Source organism: Panthera pardus, unplaced genomic scaffold (assembly GCF_024362965.1).
Source record: "Panthera pardus isolate Hobbes unplaced genomic scaffold, ASM2436296v1 HiC_scaffold_22, whole genome shotgun sequence".
In the NCBI taxonomy this organism is placed as follows: domain Eukaryota; kingdom Metazoa; phylum Chordata; class Mammalia; order Carnivora; family Felidae; genus Panthera; species Panthera pardus.
In genome coordinates, this window is record NW_026526788.1 from 82,606,333 (window position 1) to 82,623,003 (window position 16,671).

Here is a 16,671-nt window from a genome sequence, read left to right on the forward strand (position 1 = left end):
AGCAGAGGTCAGGGGCTGGGGCTCTAATTACTTTCATTCTTTGAATTGCTTGGAGGGGTCTTGGGAAAGCGACAGAAGGCCTGCCCGTCGCCCCTGACGGCCAAGTGAGCTCACACATTGGCCGTGTAGAGTTGTTATTGTTTTTGGCGAAGCTATCGCTTATTTCGAACAGCAGCGCCGAGGCCCAGGAGGCACTTATGGGTGCGATGCGAGCCAGGCCGGCCTGCCCACGATGAGGGGTGGTTGACAGGCTTGGGGAGCGAACATGGGGTGAAGACATTTCCAACGACCTTAAATAGATCTGAGGTTGAACTGGACAAAAGAAAGCCTGTCGGGAGCAGGTAGTCTCCCAGGGAGGGTGCGATGGGACACACCTGCCCAGCTCGGCTGCCCTGGGACTTTCTGGAACGACTGACCCCTTCCTGCCCAGTAAACTGTGGTCTCAGCCTGGGCCTGTCCAGTCGATTTGCTAGAAACACCAACTTGCTGTTTGATCCCTTGTGTTTCCAGAACCAAGTTGCTATGATTTGAGTGACATTTTCTGTGTTTTGGAAACTCACATTTATCCTTCTAAAACCGAAGGGGAGGCCTGTTAACCCTAAAATTAGGCAACATGGAAAAACTTTGCCTTGAACAGCTGACAGCTATCGAGGGCCTACCTGCCAGGGATTGTTCTAAGGACCCCACCCGCGTGAGCTCACTGATGTGTCACGTGCCCTGACCAGGCAGGGGACATTATTGACCCCGTTTTGCAAATGAGGAAACGAGGCACAGGGCGTTGGGTAGCATTCCCGCATTGATGCAGTGGGGAGCGTCGCACCGGGAAATCAGAATAAAGTTCAAGGTGTTTTCTTCAAAAAGACCCCCCCGCCCCCCGCCCCGACGCTTAAAATCATTGTCGGTTCGGTTGTGGCGTCCAGCAGATGAGAGGAATTCCCACACGCTCTGAAGACACACTTAGTGCTGCTCTAGGACCCACACTGACTGCGGAACAAGTACCCATCATTTAAGTCATTCTGGAGCCAGACTCTCTGATCACTTCCGGGCGTTTCTGGACGGGAGCGTGGCCCCTTTCCTTGCTGATTTAGGTGCACTTGGGTCTCCAAATTCAAGAACGTGCTCTGTGGTCTCTGTCTGCACCTTGGCCTCTGTCTCTCTCTGCTGGGTACAGTGAGGGCCTCTAGTGCCCCCCATGTCCCTCCAGAGCCAGGGCCTTCCCAGCAGTTCCCCGTGATCCCAGGCTGGTCCCTGGGCCCCCCCAGACCTGGCTTCTGGAAGTGAGGGGAACATTTCCTGGCTCCAGGGAGGCTGGGCAGCATAGGGGCCCTCTGGGATGCTTCTTCTTGGATGGAGGGGAGGGTCCTGGTCCTGTCCCACCACCTCCTCTAGCCACCAGAGCCTCCCTGGCTGGAAGGGCAGGTAGAGCGTACAGGGTCATGTGTACCTTTGCAGCTGGTCCCTGTGTGACGAGTCACCTTCCCGGGACTGTGCAGGAGGAGGTGGGGCTTAGAGTCAGTTCTGTCCCTGTGGACCCCCCCATCTCCTACCTGAGAATTAAAACACGTGGCTCAGGCCCTTCCAGCCAGAATGTCCTTGGATTCTAGGAAATACACCTGACTGTATAAATTCTCCACACTCTTGTTTTTAATGGTAGAAGAAATAATGTTCATTGTAGAAAATGGAAGATACAGATTATGCAAAAAAGATAAAGAATTAAAACCGACTCTAATCCTACTGTAACCCTTATGACCGTTGAGACATATATCATTCTAGACTTTCTCTCTTGTGTGTGTATACACAAAATAAAATGGGATTATATTACCAGATATAGTATCTTGTAACCTGTTTTTTGGCTTCACAATATACCTCGAGCATCATTCAATATTGATTTATTTTTTAATGAACGTAGGTCATTCAGAAAGAGTAAAGGAAAAATTGTCAGATACATGCAGACTGATCTAGATAAATCAGTTGAACACATTTGTACTTAGATACTGGGGTAGGTAGTGGCCAGATGTGCTTCCTATCCTCAAGGAGTTCGGGGAGACAAGAGGGGTACACAAAATTACATGGTCCAGCTCCACAGGATTAGCCACACATCTATTCTTTGGAAACACTTGGAGGCCTTCATGGAAGAGGCGTCACATTTGCCTCGCTTGGTAACCATTTGCATTTTCCACTGTGGGAGCCAGCCAGCCAGAGGAGTAAAGGGTTCTGACCTTGAAACGGATGTAACTGGATGCCAGGTTATACTTTGTCACATCCTGGCTGTGTGACGTTGGGAAATGTAACAGACTCTCTGAGCCCCGAGTTCTTCTCTGTTAAGTGTGGCTAATTTTGTACCTACCTCACCAGGTGGTTGTGACATTTCAGTAAGACAACCAATACCAAAATACCAAACAGCACCGGACGTGTCCTAACTGCTCAGTAAATGACAGTTACTATTATTATTTGCATTTGGTAAAACAATTATTCATACCTAAATATGAGGTAAAATAAGCAGAAAATACGTGAGCCTCTAAGAAATCAGGAATAAAAAAAAAAAAAACAACTTAAGTGATTTCACTCTCTTCCAGAATACGTTTCAGTAAAGTCCAAGTAAACCTTAGGGATTTTTTCTAGGATGTAGAGAAAACATATACGTGGGGTCCACTCGTTAGTCTGATTTAAAATTTGGGGAAATTTTGAGTCTGTGTTTGACTCTTACAGGTAATGGATTAGTCTCCTAATAACATCAGGGATGTTCCCATATCACCCTGAAATAGTCCTGTACTGATGTGACCCTGAAATAATTGTGTATTCTGCTATTTCTCTGAAGTAAGATTGCACTTCATTAATAGATATATATCTCCGTTGAAAATCTCATTCAACTTACATGATCACCATGTTACATTCCAGACTCAACAGCTGATCTTGTTTTTCCCAGTACTTTTGTGGAAGGAACAACTTTCAGATTTGACCTATTTTGGAGAAGGATACACTTTGTTGAGAACTATGTTAAAAAGAAACTCATTTGGGGGCGCCTGGGTGGCTCAGTCAGTTAAACGTCTGACTCTTGATTTTGGCTGGGGTCATGGTCTCATGGTTCATGAGATCAAGCCCCGAGGAGGGCTCTGCACTGGCAGCACAGAGCCTGCTTGGGATTCTCTCTTTCCTTCTCTCTCTGTGCCTCCCCTGCCTGCACACACATGCGTGCACGATCACTCTCTCTCTCTTTCAAAATAAATAAATGCACATTAAAAAAAATAAATTCACATCCCCCCCCCCCCAAAAAAAAAGAAAGAAAGAAACTCATTTGGCTTTGGAATTAGGACAATTTCCAACAACGAATGCTAAAAATATTGTGTATAAATAGGGAATCCATAAAACCTTCTGGTTTTTAGTTGCTACTATGGTGTCTTTTCTCAATGTCTGTCCAAGTGAAATGCTCTTTTAGAACACCCACACACACACACACACACACACACGCACTCGTGGATGACATGATTCTAATTTCTTTCGCCCCCTGAAAGTTATGGCCAAATTAAATTAATACATAAGAGACTTGTTTTGTGCAGCTCCTGCAGTAACTACTCCTGTCTCTTGAAAGGCCTTTTCTTTTTATGGATTCCTTACCTGAAAAGGTTTACCGTGCCTTCTTGCAAGTGGTTGTCATGCTTTAGAAAAATCACAAGCAGCAAAAAGTCAGAATTGTCAGTTCAGGAGACACTGCTCGTTCCGCTGGGTACGACCGAGCAAGCAATGCTGGCAAACGATCTTTAGAAAAAACCAGAGGATGGGAACGGCGGCGGAATGAAGATAAAAAGGGTGGCGGGCTTTATTCTCGCTGAAGGCTCGCGGCGGGCACCTGCAGGAGGGACGCCTATCGCATAGGTCATCTGTTGGGTAATGGAGAATAGAAGACAGGAGAATAGAAGCAGGTGATGTTCCCTCTGGGAGGGACCGGAGAGCCTGGGGAGAAACGGGGAAGCACAGCCTTCCGGAGCTGACCACCTTTCATTTAGCGCCCACAAGGCTTGTGAGGCAGAGGCTTGGAGGGGAGGGGCGCCCGTCTATAAGGTTATAGGTAAACGTGAAAATCCGCTTCTCGTGTCTCCATGGCCTCATTTATCACGGATTCTATCAGTACGGGGCGCTTACTCACACGTCAAAAATGTCCTAATCCCGTGGCATTGACGCTACTTTCCTAGCGTCTTATTTCTGGGTGTGTGAGTATGGTATGTGGTTTTACGCAGAACGAGCAAAGTTATGGTAATAGGGAGTAACAATCTGAAATGCGTGCCTTTGCCGAGGGATTTCCGCCTCGCGTTGCTCTGCTTATAAAATGCACTGTTTAGCTTTAAAAAAAGTATTCAGGGGCGCCTGGGTGGCTCGGTCGGTTAAGCGTCTGAGTTCCGCTCAGGTCATAATCTCACTGTTTGGGAGCTCGAGCCCTCCATCGGGCTCTGCACTGATGGTGCGGAGCCTGCTTGGGGTTCTCTCTCTCTCTCTGCCCCTGTCCTGCTCTCTCTCTCTCTCAAAAGAAATAAATAAACTTAAAACAATGACAAATATTAAAAAGTACTCAAAAGGTACCTCCTCCGTGGAAGCTGATCTGGGAGTGTCCAGTTTGAAATGAAATCACGAGGGCATCATCGGACTGTAACAGCTTTGAGTTTCCGCAAGAAGGCTCGGTTTGGCATCTTTACTTTGTGAGATGCCGTCCGCTGACCTGAGGACCGTCGGCCGGGATGGCGGCTGGGGCTTTCGTGGGCTGGGCGGGGCCTGGGGTGGCCCAGGGAATCGGGGGTGTGAAATGAGTTTGTCCCTTTCTTGCAGAGGACTTAAAACCCTTGCTCTCCTGCCTATTCTGGAGGATTCGGGAATCACAGAAGCAGCCTCTCAGCTGAGCACCCTTTGGCAAACCCCCCTCCCCTGCCTCCCAAGGAGGGATTGTTAAATCAGATCTTTCGAGGAACACGGTGCGATTGAACGGGGAGGCCGTGCCTCCCAGGAGGCCCTACCTCCGCTGGCCGGCCCGCTGGAATCAATAATGACCCTTTACGCTTTAGTAGGAGAAAGTTGGAGTCACCCTTTCTGGGTCGGCCGGCTGGGGTGCGTGCCCCCTGCCACACACGACCGGCGTTCCGTGCCCCCCACGCCAGGCAGCGGGGCAGCTGGGGATGCCATCCATCAACAGCGTCAGCCTCGGCCACGGCCGGCACCTCGCGCACACGCATCCATCATACGTCAGCCCGCCCTCCTTCACACACAGGCTAAAGGAGTGTGCTTCTTTGCTTCCTGTCTCCTGACATGCGGGCCTAGCCACAGGACCCGGCAGTAAATATCCACCTTAAACAAATTGCAGTCACTGCCAAGTCACCAGGGGCATTTAAGAGGGAATTAGGAATTAAGAATTTGCGGCGATGGGCAATAAAAGATCGATGGGGTTCTCCGTGTGGCTCTGCAGACGTGGGCGTTAAAATCGGTAGGAGAGGCCGAAAGAGGACGGCAGTTACGCTTCTGAATAGGTCGTACCCAATTACCCGGCAATTGACTTGCCACTTTGTCAGCACGGCTGTGTTGCGTGTGCACGTCTGTATCACGTCTCTCCATCTAACTACCTCTAGTCTAGAGAGAGCACACCTGCATGTGATGTGTGTACGTGTATTATGCGTTGCCGGGTGTAGTGTTTCTGTGGCAATGGCTTGGTCGTCTCATTGTCATGCTACGCAAAAACGGCACATTCAAAGGCAGCTTTTGACGGGCAGGGTGGTACCTTTTGTGTGAATAATTTAAATTCTAACTGAAAAAGTCCAGGGGCACCTGGGTGGCTCAGTCAGTTGGGTGTCCGAGTTCGGCTCAGGTCATGATCTCACAGTTTGTGGGTTCGAGCCCCGTGTCGGGCTCTCTGCTGACAGCTCGGAGCCTGGAGCCTGCTTCGGATTCTGTGTCTCTGGCTCTCTCTGCCCCTCCCCACTCACACCGTGTGTGTGTGTGTGTGTGTGTGTGTGTGTGTGTTTCTTTCCCTCTCTCTCTCTGTCTCTCTCTCAAAAATAAACATTATTTTCTTTTAAAGCAATGCTTTGAGGGGCACCTGGGTGGCCCAGTGGGTTAGATGTCCTATTTGGCTCAGGTCATCATCCTGTGGTTGGTGAGTTCGAACCCCGCGTCGGGCTCTGTGCTGACAGCTCGGAGCCTGGCGCCTGCTTCCGATTCTGTGTCCCTCTCTCACTGTGCCCCTCCCTCCTCATGCTCTGTCTCTCTTTCTCTCAAGAATAAATAAAACCTTTAAAAAAATTAAAAAAAAAGAAAAGAAAAAGTCTGTATGCCCACATTTTAGGATTCAATCTTTTTGGCAATCTAAAAGGAAAAACGTTAACCCAGGCTAAATTGCTTGGTTATCCGGCTGTGTGTATTTTATATGCCATCAATACCCTACAATAAGAAGATTATGATGTTTAAAATCAGGCTTACAGATGTATTTTCCACTTTTTAAGCCAGAAAACCCTCCAAATTGTTAGGCCTAGATTCTTTAATCTCTCTGCTTAGGCCAAAAGGTTAGCTCATGAAAAAAAAAAAAAAAGAGAGAGAGAGAGAGAGGGAGAGAAAGAAAGAAAGAAAGAAAAAGAAAGAGCCACCATTTTCCACCGTAAAGAGGGGCTGAGGGATGTTTCTGGAAGTGATTGCCTGATTGTGCTGCTCAGGCGGGAGAAACAGCGTCGGATGTGGGGCCGCAGGGAGCTGGTCCGGGAGCACCTGTCCTGAGCTCGCCCCGTGCCGACAGCGGACAAGTCTGGCTCATGTTGGAGGGGGTCCACTGCACCCCCCTCCTCACTGTGAGGGAGGTGGGGGCGGGGCGAGAGCCGCCCCAGGTCCCTTCCGGCGAGGGGCACCAGACCCCCCCACTCCACTGGCTCCGGGCCTGTCCGGGGCCCCTTCCTGGCCCTGGCCCCTTCCATCCATCTCTGCTTGGTACCCGGTGCTGACAAACTTACTCAAAACTATTTGTGACAGCAGCTTCCTCTGTTATTTTATTTGTAGTGTAACAGAAAGCCTTTGATGTTTGGACCAGATGGGTTAAAGAAACGTGGGGATTTCGGTCCTGGAGAGAAGGCTGCTTGGAAAAGCATGGTTGGGGCAGCACAGAGCCTCCGGGGCACTGGGAGCTGTGTTTGAGCCTCTCCTGGGGGAGGCAACCTGGTGCCCCCGTGTCTAGACTGAGACGGTGACCGTTGGGCCGGGCAGAAGGGGTGCCCCGGGAAGTCTGAGGGCTGCGGATCCTTGCAAGTCCGGGAGGAGGGGGGGTCCCTTCTCCCCCAGGCCTTTCTGGCCTAAGAGTAGCGGGCCTGGGCCCGGTGGGCCGGGAAGGGTGGGAGTCTGCAGGTGCCTGGCCCTGGGGCTTCTTGGTGTTTCAGGAGCAAGACTTTCAGAGTCGTCTGTGTGTCGGGTCACCAGCGGACAGTGTGGTCTCCGATCCTCTCCCACCTAAATGGCCTGTCCACCCGCAAAGAGAAGGGCGCCACTCCTCCGTCCTCAATCCTCTGTCACCGTCGCTGGGACACGTCCCACGTAGGTGGGTAGGCCTGCCCGAAGAACGGGGCTGGACTTGGGGGATGTCAACCCGAGTGCGGTGCGTTCTCTTCTGTGGGCTTTTATCGCGCCCCCTGAAAATGTGCTCCCCGTGAGGACTCGTGTCTGCTCGTCGGCAAAACAGCAGTGCGGGAGCCACATGTGTGACCACGGGGTTAAGGCCTCAGGGACAGGGTCCTGAGCGAGGCGTCCGCTGCTCCTTTTGCCAGAAACACAAGCAGTTTCGGGCCTCGCGTTGGGGTCCCCATGATTGAAGGGGGGCTTTGGAAATGTCCTGGGGAGAATTCTTCCTTTTCCCCCGCCTGGAAAGGACCCGATCCCCCCTCCTGTGGCTCCGCGTGCGTGGGGACGGTGCTTCTATTCCTGCCCCAGGCCACCCTCCGACTCCCGGGGCACCAGCCGGTCTCAGCCAGCACACCCACACCTGCCTGGACACACGCACAGGTGCGCACACGCTCCTGTGCCCAGGAGCACACACGTGTGCTCACACACGCTCTCCCTCCCTCCTGCCGTCACGTCTCTTCCTTTCCAGGCCCACCTCCTCACTCAGCTGTCTGGGGTCTCCAGTGGGCTCAGGGGCCTGTGGCCGCCACCCGCTCTTCCTTGGAACCCCTGCCCAGCACCCACCCTGCCCTCGTGCTCCCCTCTCCCTCCCCTGCTCCTCCTCAGGTCCTGGGTCCCCTCCCTCCCTCCTCTCTTATTTTATTTTATTTTATATTTATTAAAAACATTTTTCTTAAGTTTATTTATTTATTTTGAGAGAGAAAAAAAGAGAGGATGAGCAGGGGGGTGCAGAGAGAGAGAGAGAGAGAGAGAATCCCAAGCAGGCTCTGAGCTATCAGTGCAGAGCCAGATATGGAGCTTGAACCCATGAACTGGGAGATCCGAAGTCGGACGCTTAACCGACTGAGCCACCCGGGCGCCCCTCCCTCCTCTCTTTCCATTAGAGTTGGGCTCTTGGGGTTGGTCCTCGGTCCCTTCTCCTCTGACTGGGCACACGCTCCCTGGCAAAGCCATTCCCTCCTGGGGCTCGTGACCTCCCTTCCCAGCCCCAGGCTGCACGGCCAAGAGCCCGGGGAGCGTCCAGGCCCCCGGAGGGCTGTTGGACACCACACCCCACGTGTGGGAGGTTCACGTCCTCTCCCCGTGTCAGCTCGGGCGGCTGCAACAAAGCACACCCCACGGTGGGGGAGGGGGCTTAAAAGCAGACATCTTCCCCTCGCGATGCTGGAGGTGCTGGCAGAGCTGGGGTTTGGTGAGACCGCCTGCTGGTTCACAGACGGCCGTCTTCTCGTGGCTGCGTCCTGAGCAGACTCCCTGGGTCCCTTCTCTAAGGGCGCTAACCCTTTCGCAAGGGCTCCGCCCTTACGATCTAATCATCCCAAAGGACCCGCCTCTTAATACCATGGCTTTGGGCCTTAGGGCTTCCACACGTGACTTCTGGGTGACACAAACATTCAGTGCACGGCACCCAGCCCCAGGGAACTCTGGGATGGTGACGGCAGGGGCATCGAAGCATCCGCCTCTTGCCCCTCTCAGCTCTCGCGGGAAACGCTACCATGAGCTTGTCTGCCCCGGACTCTTGATTTCTTCTCTCCAGTCAAGGGCCTGTCACTTCCCCTATATCTCCTTCCCTCTGCCACCGCCCCAGTCTGTGTCACGGTCCCCTCTTCCCCACATTCCCGAAGAGTCTCCCTCTGGCCCCCCCGCTTCTGGCTCCCGTCTGTCCCCACAGTGTTTCAGCAGCGGGTGCGCTGTCCTCAGATAACATCCAGATGGCATCAGGTGGCCTGAGTGCCCGGCCGGCTCTCTCCTCCTGGTCCCTGCAGCCTCCTCTCTCTCCCGCCTGCAGACACTGATTAGACTGAGACGCTGCCTCTCCCTCACCCCTGCCCATTGAGGGGACCCTAAAGGTCTGAGAGGAGCAACTCTGTGTCCCCAGATAAGCTTTGCGGGGTCCTCCTAGGCTGGGCCGGGTGTGCCTCCCGCGAGCGCCCTGACCCCTGACCATCCCCAGATCGGTCCTGACCACACGGTACTGTTTGTCTTCTGTCCTTCTGGTCGTCCCCCCCCCCCCCCCCCAACCAGGTGGCCATCTCTGTGGGCCTGGTGCTGACGGGGCCTGGCTCACCAGTGGCTGTTGGACAAATAAATCCAGTTCCCGCCAGAATTCATTCCAATCTGAATGCCTCTGACGTTACCAGGCCAGATGCCGTCCCCGCAGCGTTTTTCCTGGAGATCTTATTTTTTAAAGGACAAGAAAGGTCTGTGAAAAAGCCAAAGCTTTTTGAAAGTAACTGGAAAAACTAACATCCTTCGCTGGACGGAAGAAAGGGAAATCAGACAGTTGAGGAGTTCCCCTTGTGCAGTTTGGTTCATTTTCTTCATTTGCGATCGGAAATCCCGACCGCGGTTCCTGACCCCACAAAGGATGGTGTTTCCAGGGCCCCGGGCAACACGCTCTAAATTTGCAAGCCCCATATTGTAAAAGGAAGTACCTGCGTCCTGAGAGAAGTCATTTGCCCATTATCAGCCTCGCTCTGCCCCTCTTCCTCCCCTAACCACCAGCTGACCGAGGACTCTCTGCGGGCAGCCGCCGGGCACCGTGGTTTGTTCCTCTGGATCCACACAACCCCAGAGGAGGTAGCTTTCGTTCCCATGCTGCAGATGAGCAAACTGAGGCTCAGATTCCCAAATCTCCACGGGGAGCAAGTGGTGGAGTTGATGTTGGCCTCCGGATAGGACTACTCGGATGCCACGGCCTTGACCAGAATTCTCTGTCACCTCCTATACCTCTCGGGGCTCACACCCAAGGCTTGTTTCTGAAACGCTAAGTCCCACGTGTCAAGTCTTCATCCTTGTGGGGGGAGCACCCACGTCACGGGTCAGGCACGGCGCTGGGACGGGGCAGAGGGAGACGGGGAGAGAGAAAATCCCAAGCAGGCTTTGCACCCCCAGCAGAGAGCACGACGTGGGGCTCAAACTCACAAACCTCGAGGTGATGCCCTGGGCTGACGTCAGGCACTTAGCCAACTGAGCCACCCAGGCGCCCCCGTTCTGGACTTCCAAGGAGCTCTCAAAGCAACGGGGGAAGGGAGTGTACAGGCAGCCTGGGCTGGTCCGGGTCGCTCGTCTCGACAGGATGAAGGGTGTGGTGGGTGGGTGGGGGTCCGGGGCCGAGGAAGGAAGCAGAAGTAAGTGCTGCTGAGGCTCAGGTGGGGAGACGCGAGTGCCCAGGCCATGAAGGTGGTGATGGTGCCCGACCGTACCCAGGCCCCGACCCATCCGTGCTGCCCTGGCAGTGAGTCGGCCCTGAACCCACTGATCCCGCACACGGGGCCCGTCCTGCGTGATTGTCCAGGCCGACGGAGTTAATATCTGTGTGTAGCAGGCTCACCCGGGAGCTTGGTCAAAATGCGGAGTCCTGCCCCTCTTCCCCAAGACATGCCCCTAGGTCTAGGAGGCCTGGGTGGGGGCCTGAACCTGCACTGGAACCGTCTTCCCAGAAGGTGGTGATACAGGCGGCCTCCAGGCCTTGTGCTGAGGGTGGCCTTCTCTGCGGGGTGATGGGAGTTCTCCCGAAGAGGTTGAGCCACCAGACTGCGGCCTTTCGGGGCTGGAGCTGTGGGGCCGCGTGCACTCCCTTAGAAATGAATCCGCTTTTAGGGGCAGAAATGCCCTTTTTTTTTTTTTTTTTAAGTGCCCTTTCCCCTTTCTACTGTCTGGGAAAGCTAATACTATGTTTATCTGTGTTACAGAAAAATAATATGAAATAATACTAATAAATGCGTATGTATAAATAATTTAATAAATCTTGTAAGTAGTATAAATAATATTGTAGATGATAATAAGATTTTATGTCCCAGGTAAAGAGGGGGCCTGGGGAGCCGGAAAAAGCTGACTTTGCAGTCACTCACCAGGGGTGGGGGAGGGGAGGATGGGAACAGGAGAGAAACGCGAGTGTTTTGGCTCTGGGGTGGGAAGAGGCCCCCCAGGCTGGGAGGAGAAGGGTGCGAGGAAACTAGAAGCTTCTAGCTGGGCTGTCCCTGCTGCCCACTCTCAATTGGGCCGTCACCACATCACAGCTCAGCTGCATTCTCTGAGCAAGGGGCCCTCACCTTTGTCCCCTTCCCCCCTTCCCCCAAGCCCCGGAGCTGGGGGCTTTTGATGCCTGTCCCTGTGGTTTGGGCTGTCCTCACTCCTACTCACCTAGGGGACCAGCCTGGGTTTTTCTCTGGTGCCCAGAGTCCAGAGCGGAGCCCCCATCACCGCCCCCTTGACCTGGCACCTGCTGCTCCGGGCCCTCAGCAACCCCCTTCCCCCCCTCCTCCCTGCCCCGTGGATGCTCACACCTTTGCTTCAGCTCCTCTGCATCCCATTAAGCCCAGTGACAGGCACATTGGCACTTCCTGCAGGCCACTGAGTCATTCGCAGCGATGAGATGAGTCCCAGATGTTAAGGAACATGGCAGTGCTCCGTGGACCGCCTTTGGGACAAATAAACACGGGGATGCATGCACCTCGATGGGATTCCGGAAGTTTGGCAAGTTGGCTCCCTTCTTGAGGGAGAGGCTGGTGACATTGAGGGGGGTGGCAGGTGGCAGGGAGGAGAAGGGAATGCGCGTCTCTCCAGAGCATCTCCAGGGTGATTGCTGACTTCTTGAAGGAAGGGAGTTGAAACTATTCCAGTGTCATCCAAGGGGGAAGATTTACTGTCACGCTAGAGCCTGACCCTGTCAGTGAAATGTCTGGCCCCTGAAATGCTGGGCTTGCCGTGCAGTAGGGGTACAGGGTGGGCTCTGAGTCGGAAGTGACCTTGGGCTGGGCGAGTTTCAGTTTTCCTGTCTCTAGGAGGGAGTAAGAGGTCCTCCCATCCCAGGAGCTCCTGAGAACCACGGACAGGGTCACGGGCGGTGAAGTGCGGGCTCCGGCTCACGAAGGGGCTTCTGCTGCTGTGTCCATTCAGTCTCGCTGGCTCAGTCACCCTTGGTGACCAGGGCCTGGCTCTCCCAGCCCCACCTAAGAGCAGGATTTGGGCTCGCGCTCAGGCATTTCCAATAAAAGATGGAAATGCCAGTGCTGTTTTTCTGGGATTTTTTGTTTTTTTTTTTTTGTTTTTTGTTTTTTGTTTTCCTAAGGCTGTTTATTTAAATAGAGCCTAAGACAAAACGTTAACTGCCCTTTGTGTGACACCAGGCCACAAATGGCTTTGAGGAAAGTGGTGGAAAAATAGTGATAAATTATATGCACTTAGGACTCTGAGAAAAGAAGAAATGTTTTGGCAAAATGTAATTAACCATTTGCACTAGAAATTTATTCGAGATAACCACCTTAGTAACTGCACTGTCTATCAATAACGTGATTCATTGCGCATCGAAATGTTTCACGAGTTGGTCACGTGAGGGTTGACCTGCTCAAGCCATTTCCAAAACAAAGACGAATGCTAAGGAGAGGCCATGGTTTTCCCTCACGGATACGTTCAGGATTTAATTAAGGTAAAGTGGACCAGGCCAGCGATTGTGACATCGGGGAAACCAAGATGCCCAGAGAGACTGCTCTTGATACTTGGGGCGCATTTTGTATTTTGTGCATGAAAATGAACGTTGCATTGTGACTTTTAAAAAAATTTTTTTTTAAATTTACTTATTTTTGAGAGGCAGAGAAGGAGTGGAAGAGAGGCAGAGAGAGAGTGGGGCACAGAATCCGAAGCCGTTTCCAGGCTCTGAGCCGTCAGCACAGAGCCCGATGCCAGGCTCAAACTCACGGACCGCGAGATCATGACCTGAGCCAAAGTCAGAGGCTCAACCGACTGAGCCACCCGGGCCCCCCTGCACTGTGACTTTTATGTCCCCCGCCCGGCAGGGGCGTCCAGTTCATGTGACCGCGGTGCCTGGAGATGCGGTCTATGCTCTCATACCTATGTTTAGATTGTGGTTTTATTAAAAAGAAATCTCTCAAGATCGCAATCTACAGAAATAATAGGGCTGAAGTCAGCCTCTCTTACAGAGATGTTCTCCGTGAATCCTCTAAGATTTGTTTACAATTGTTTACAATTCTTAGAGGATGTTTCATGTGATGCTCAGTTTGTCAAGTGGAAGAAGGACACGGGTGTCCTCTTGAAAATCGTTTCTTTGTTCAATTATAAGCCTCACTCATTAGTTTGGTCAACATTTGTGAATTTAAACATCCAGGAAGGACCAGAAGCAGCTAGCAACCGAGACTGGCAGCTCAGGAGAGAGCATCATTCATTGATTTTTTTTTTTTTTTTTTTTTTGTCTTTGATGAATGAGGCATGTTCTCTGTCCTGTGGATGCTCACAGGCTGTTGGTGACACATACCTAAGGAACTACTTGCAAAAGTGCATAATAACTGAGGACCCTACGAGGTCAAAGGGGACAGGGCTGGGCGTGAGGGATCCTGCAGGGCTGGGGTGGGGTGTCGGAAAGGTGCAGACAGAGCCAGGTTTGGGAGACAGCTTGGTAGCAATGAGAAGGAAGACTGTGCATGAGGTCATCCTTGAGCGTGGAAGTTAAGAAAGAAAACCATTTGCTTAAAACCTCGGTGATCATTGGGGCGTTTGGATGCCTCTGTCGGCTGAGTGTCTGACTCTTGATTTCAGCTCAGGTCATGATCCTGGGGTCACGAGACCAAGCCCGGTTTTGGTTCCATGCTCAGCCTGGAGCCTACATGAAATCCTCTCTCTCTCTCTCTCTCTCTCTCTCTCTCTCTCTCCACCTCTGCCCCTCTCCCCTTGCTCTCTCTCTCTCTTTCTCTAAAAAATAAAACAGAACAACCAAACCCTCAGTGATCATTATTGTCATACTCTTTAGTCCTGGCAATATAGACATGTAGAGGGAGATTCTCTCTCTTTCGATGGTAAGCTTTTTCTCTGTAGGGAAGTGTCGTGGCTGGTCCTAATGGGGACCTTCTGCCACTCCTACCTAGTGGTATTCAAGCAACTAGAAGAGAGAAAACACATTGGCAAGATCCCGGGCAATGTCCCCAGAGAGTCTGGTCTGACCTACGTCTTCACCGATAAACTCGAGAGCCCCATCAAGCATTCCAGTGGCACACAAGTTCACCTTTGACCTTCCGACTGCTTCTCCCCGACCCGCATATGTTGTCTCCTTGTTTATTGTATTCTCCCATTTAAAAGTATGTGCTCATGGCAGAAAAATGCAAAACTGGGGGAAAATGGAGAGAAGAAGTAATAACTCCCATTAATATTTCAGTGTTTATTTGTTTTTCCAATCTTTTTCCAAATTATTTTCCTTTACACACCCACGATCATAGGCTATGCATACACAATTTTGTTCCCCACTATTTTATTTATTTAATGTTGTAAATATTTTGTCCCATTCTTCACAAGTATTTTGCGATGTGGAATAACCGTAACGTGGTTAACTCTCCCCCCCCCCCCCCCCCACCGCACACTCCTCATTGGCCACAAATTGTTTTCAATGTTTTCCTGATGTAAAGAACGCTTTGATGGCCATTTGTTTGTAGAGACGTCTCTCTGTATTTCGGGGTGGATATTCTTTGGGAGTGGAGAACAGAAGTGGAATTGCTGAGTCAGAGAACATCAACATTATTGATATTTTTAGTACGGAATGCCATACGCGTCTCCACCAGGAATGAGGATATTTGGTTCACAGAAACGAGACACCACAGTGAAAATCCAACCAGCTAACCAACCGACAAACAAACAAACAAAGCCTTCACAGGTTTGAGAGATGCACTTTGTATATCTAGGCTCATGAAGACAACATTTGTTTTTGTTCTGGCCTTTTTGGGGGGCTTTTTTTTATTGATGTATCCCAGGCGCCCGGAACTTGCACAGAATTGGATCCCACAATTATTGGTAAAATGGAATATGTTTTCCAAAGTGGCCCTTTATCTGGACGAGGAAGTACAGGGCCCTCGAACCTGTTACACTTAGATCAGAATCAGGACTCCCTTCTTCGTTCAGCCCCTGAACTTAGGGCTTCACCAAAAAACTCGACTGCAGGCTATGTGTCGGCTCCCAGGGCAAGTTATTTCTGGAGCAGATCGGTGCTTTCTGTTTCTGGACGCATCTTGTTAAGGCTCATCCAAGAAGCTTTCATGGCGGATCCACGAGGCCAGGAGATGTTACCAGAGCCTTGTTGCTGGCTGAGGAAGGAACAGAATTCAGGACGGTGAGGTTGAAATGGCTTTGAACCTGGGTTGTTGAGGTGGGTCCCACACCTGGAAGCAAGACGTGTGTCCAGAGACGGAGAGCAGGGATTCCCCCGTGAGGTTGAGGGGCAAGGTCATCCCTGCTCAGGCTTCCGTCCAGGCTCCTAGTTACTGACACACATGCTCTTTTTGGGGGAACCTTTCTCTCTGGTGGCTTGTCCTTTACTTGCTGGTTCTTCTCTTTTGTTTAAGGCTTATTTATTTATTTTAGAGAGAGAGAGAGAGAGAACAAGCAGGGGAGGGGTAGAGAGAGGGAGACACAGAATCGCAAGCAGGCTCTGTGTTATCAGCGCAGAGCCTGATGTGGGGCTTGAACTCACCAACTGTGAGATCATGACCTGAGCTGAAATCAAGAGTCAGACGCTTGGGGCGCCTGGGTGGCTCAGTCGGTTAAGCGGCCGACTTCGGCTCAGGTCATGATCTCGCGGTCCGTGAGTTCGAGCCCCGCGTCGGGCTCTGTGCTGACAGCTCAGAGCCTGGAGCCTGTTTCAGATTCTGTGTCTCCCTCTCTCTGACCCTCCCCCGTTCATGCTCTGTCTCTCTCTGTCTCAAAAATAAAAAAACATTAAAAAAAAAAAAAAAAAAAAAAAAAAGAGTCAGACGCTTAACCCACTGAGCCCCCCATGTGCCCCCTCCCTCGCTGGCCCTTCAGCTTCAATGTACATGTCCCCACCTTGGTCAAAAGACCTCCTTTCCGATCTCATGCCCCGCTCGAGTACACAGAAGCCTCCACCACGGCCCGTATCTTCTTGGGCCGGAATTGTCCCATTGCAAGTCTGACGTCCCTTTGCCCGTGAGACCTGAGCACTGACCCAGAGAATGACTGTGTCGAGCTCACGTGCAGGTGCACGGCAGGGGCCCCCCAGCCACGGTTCACCATGTT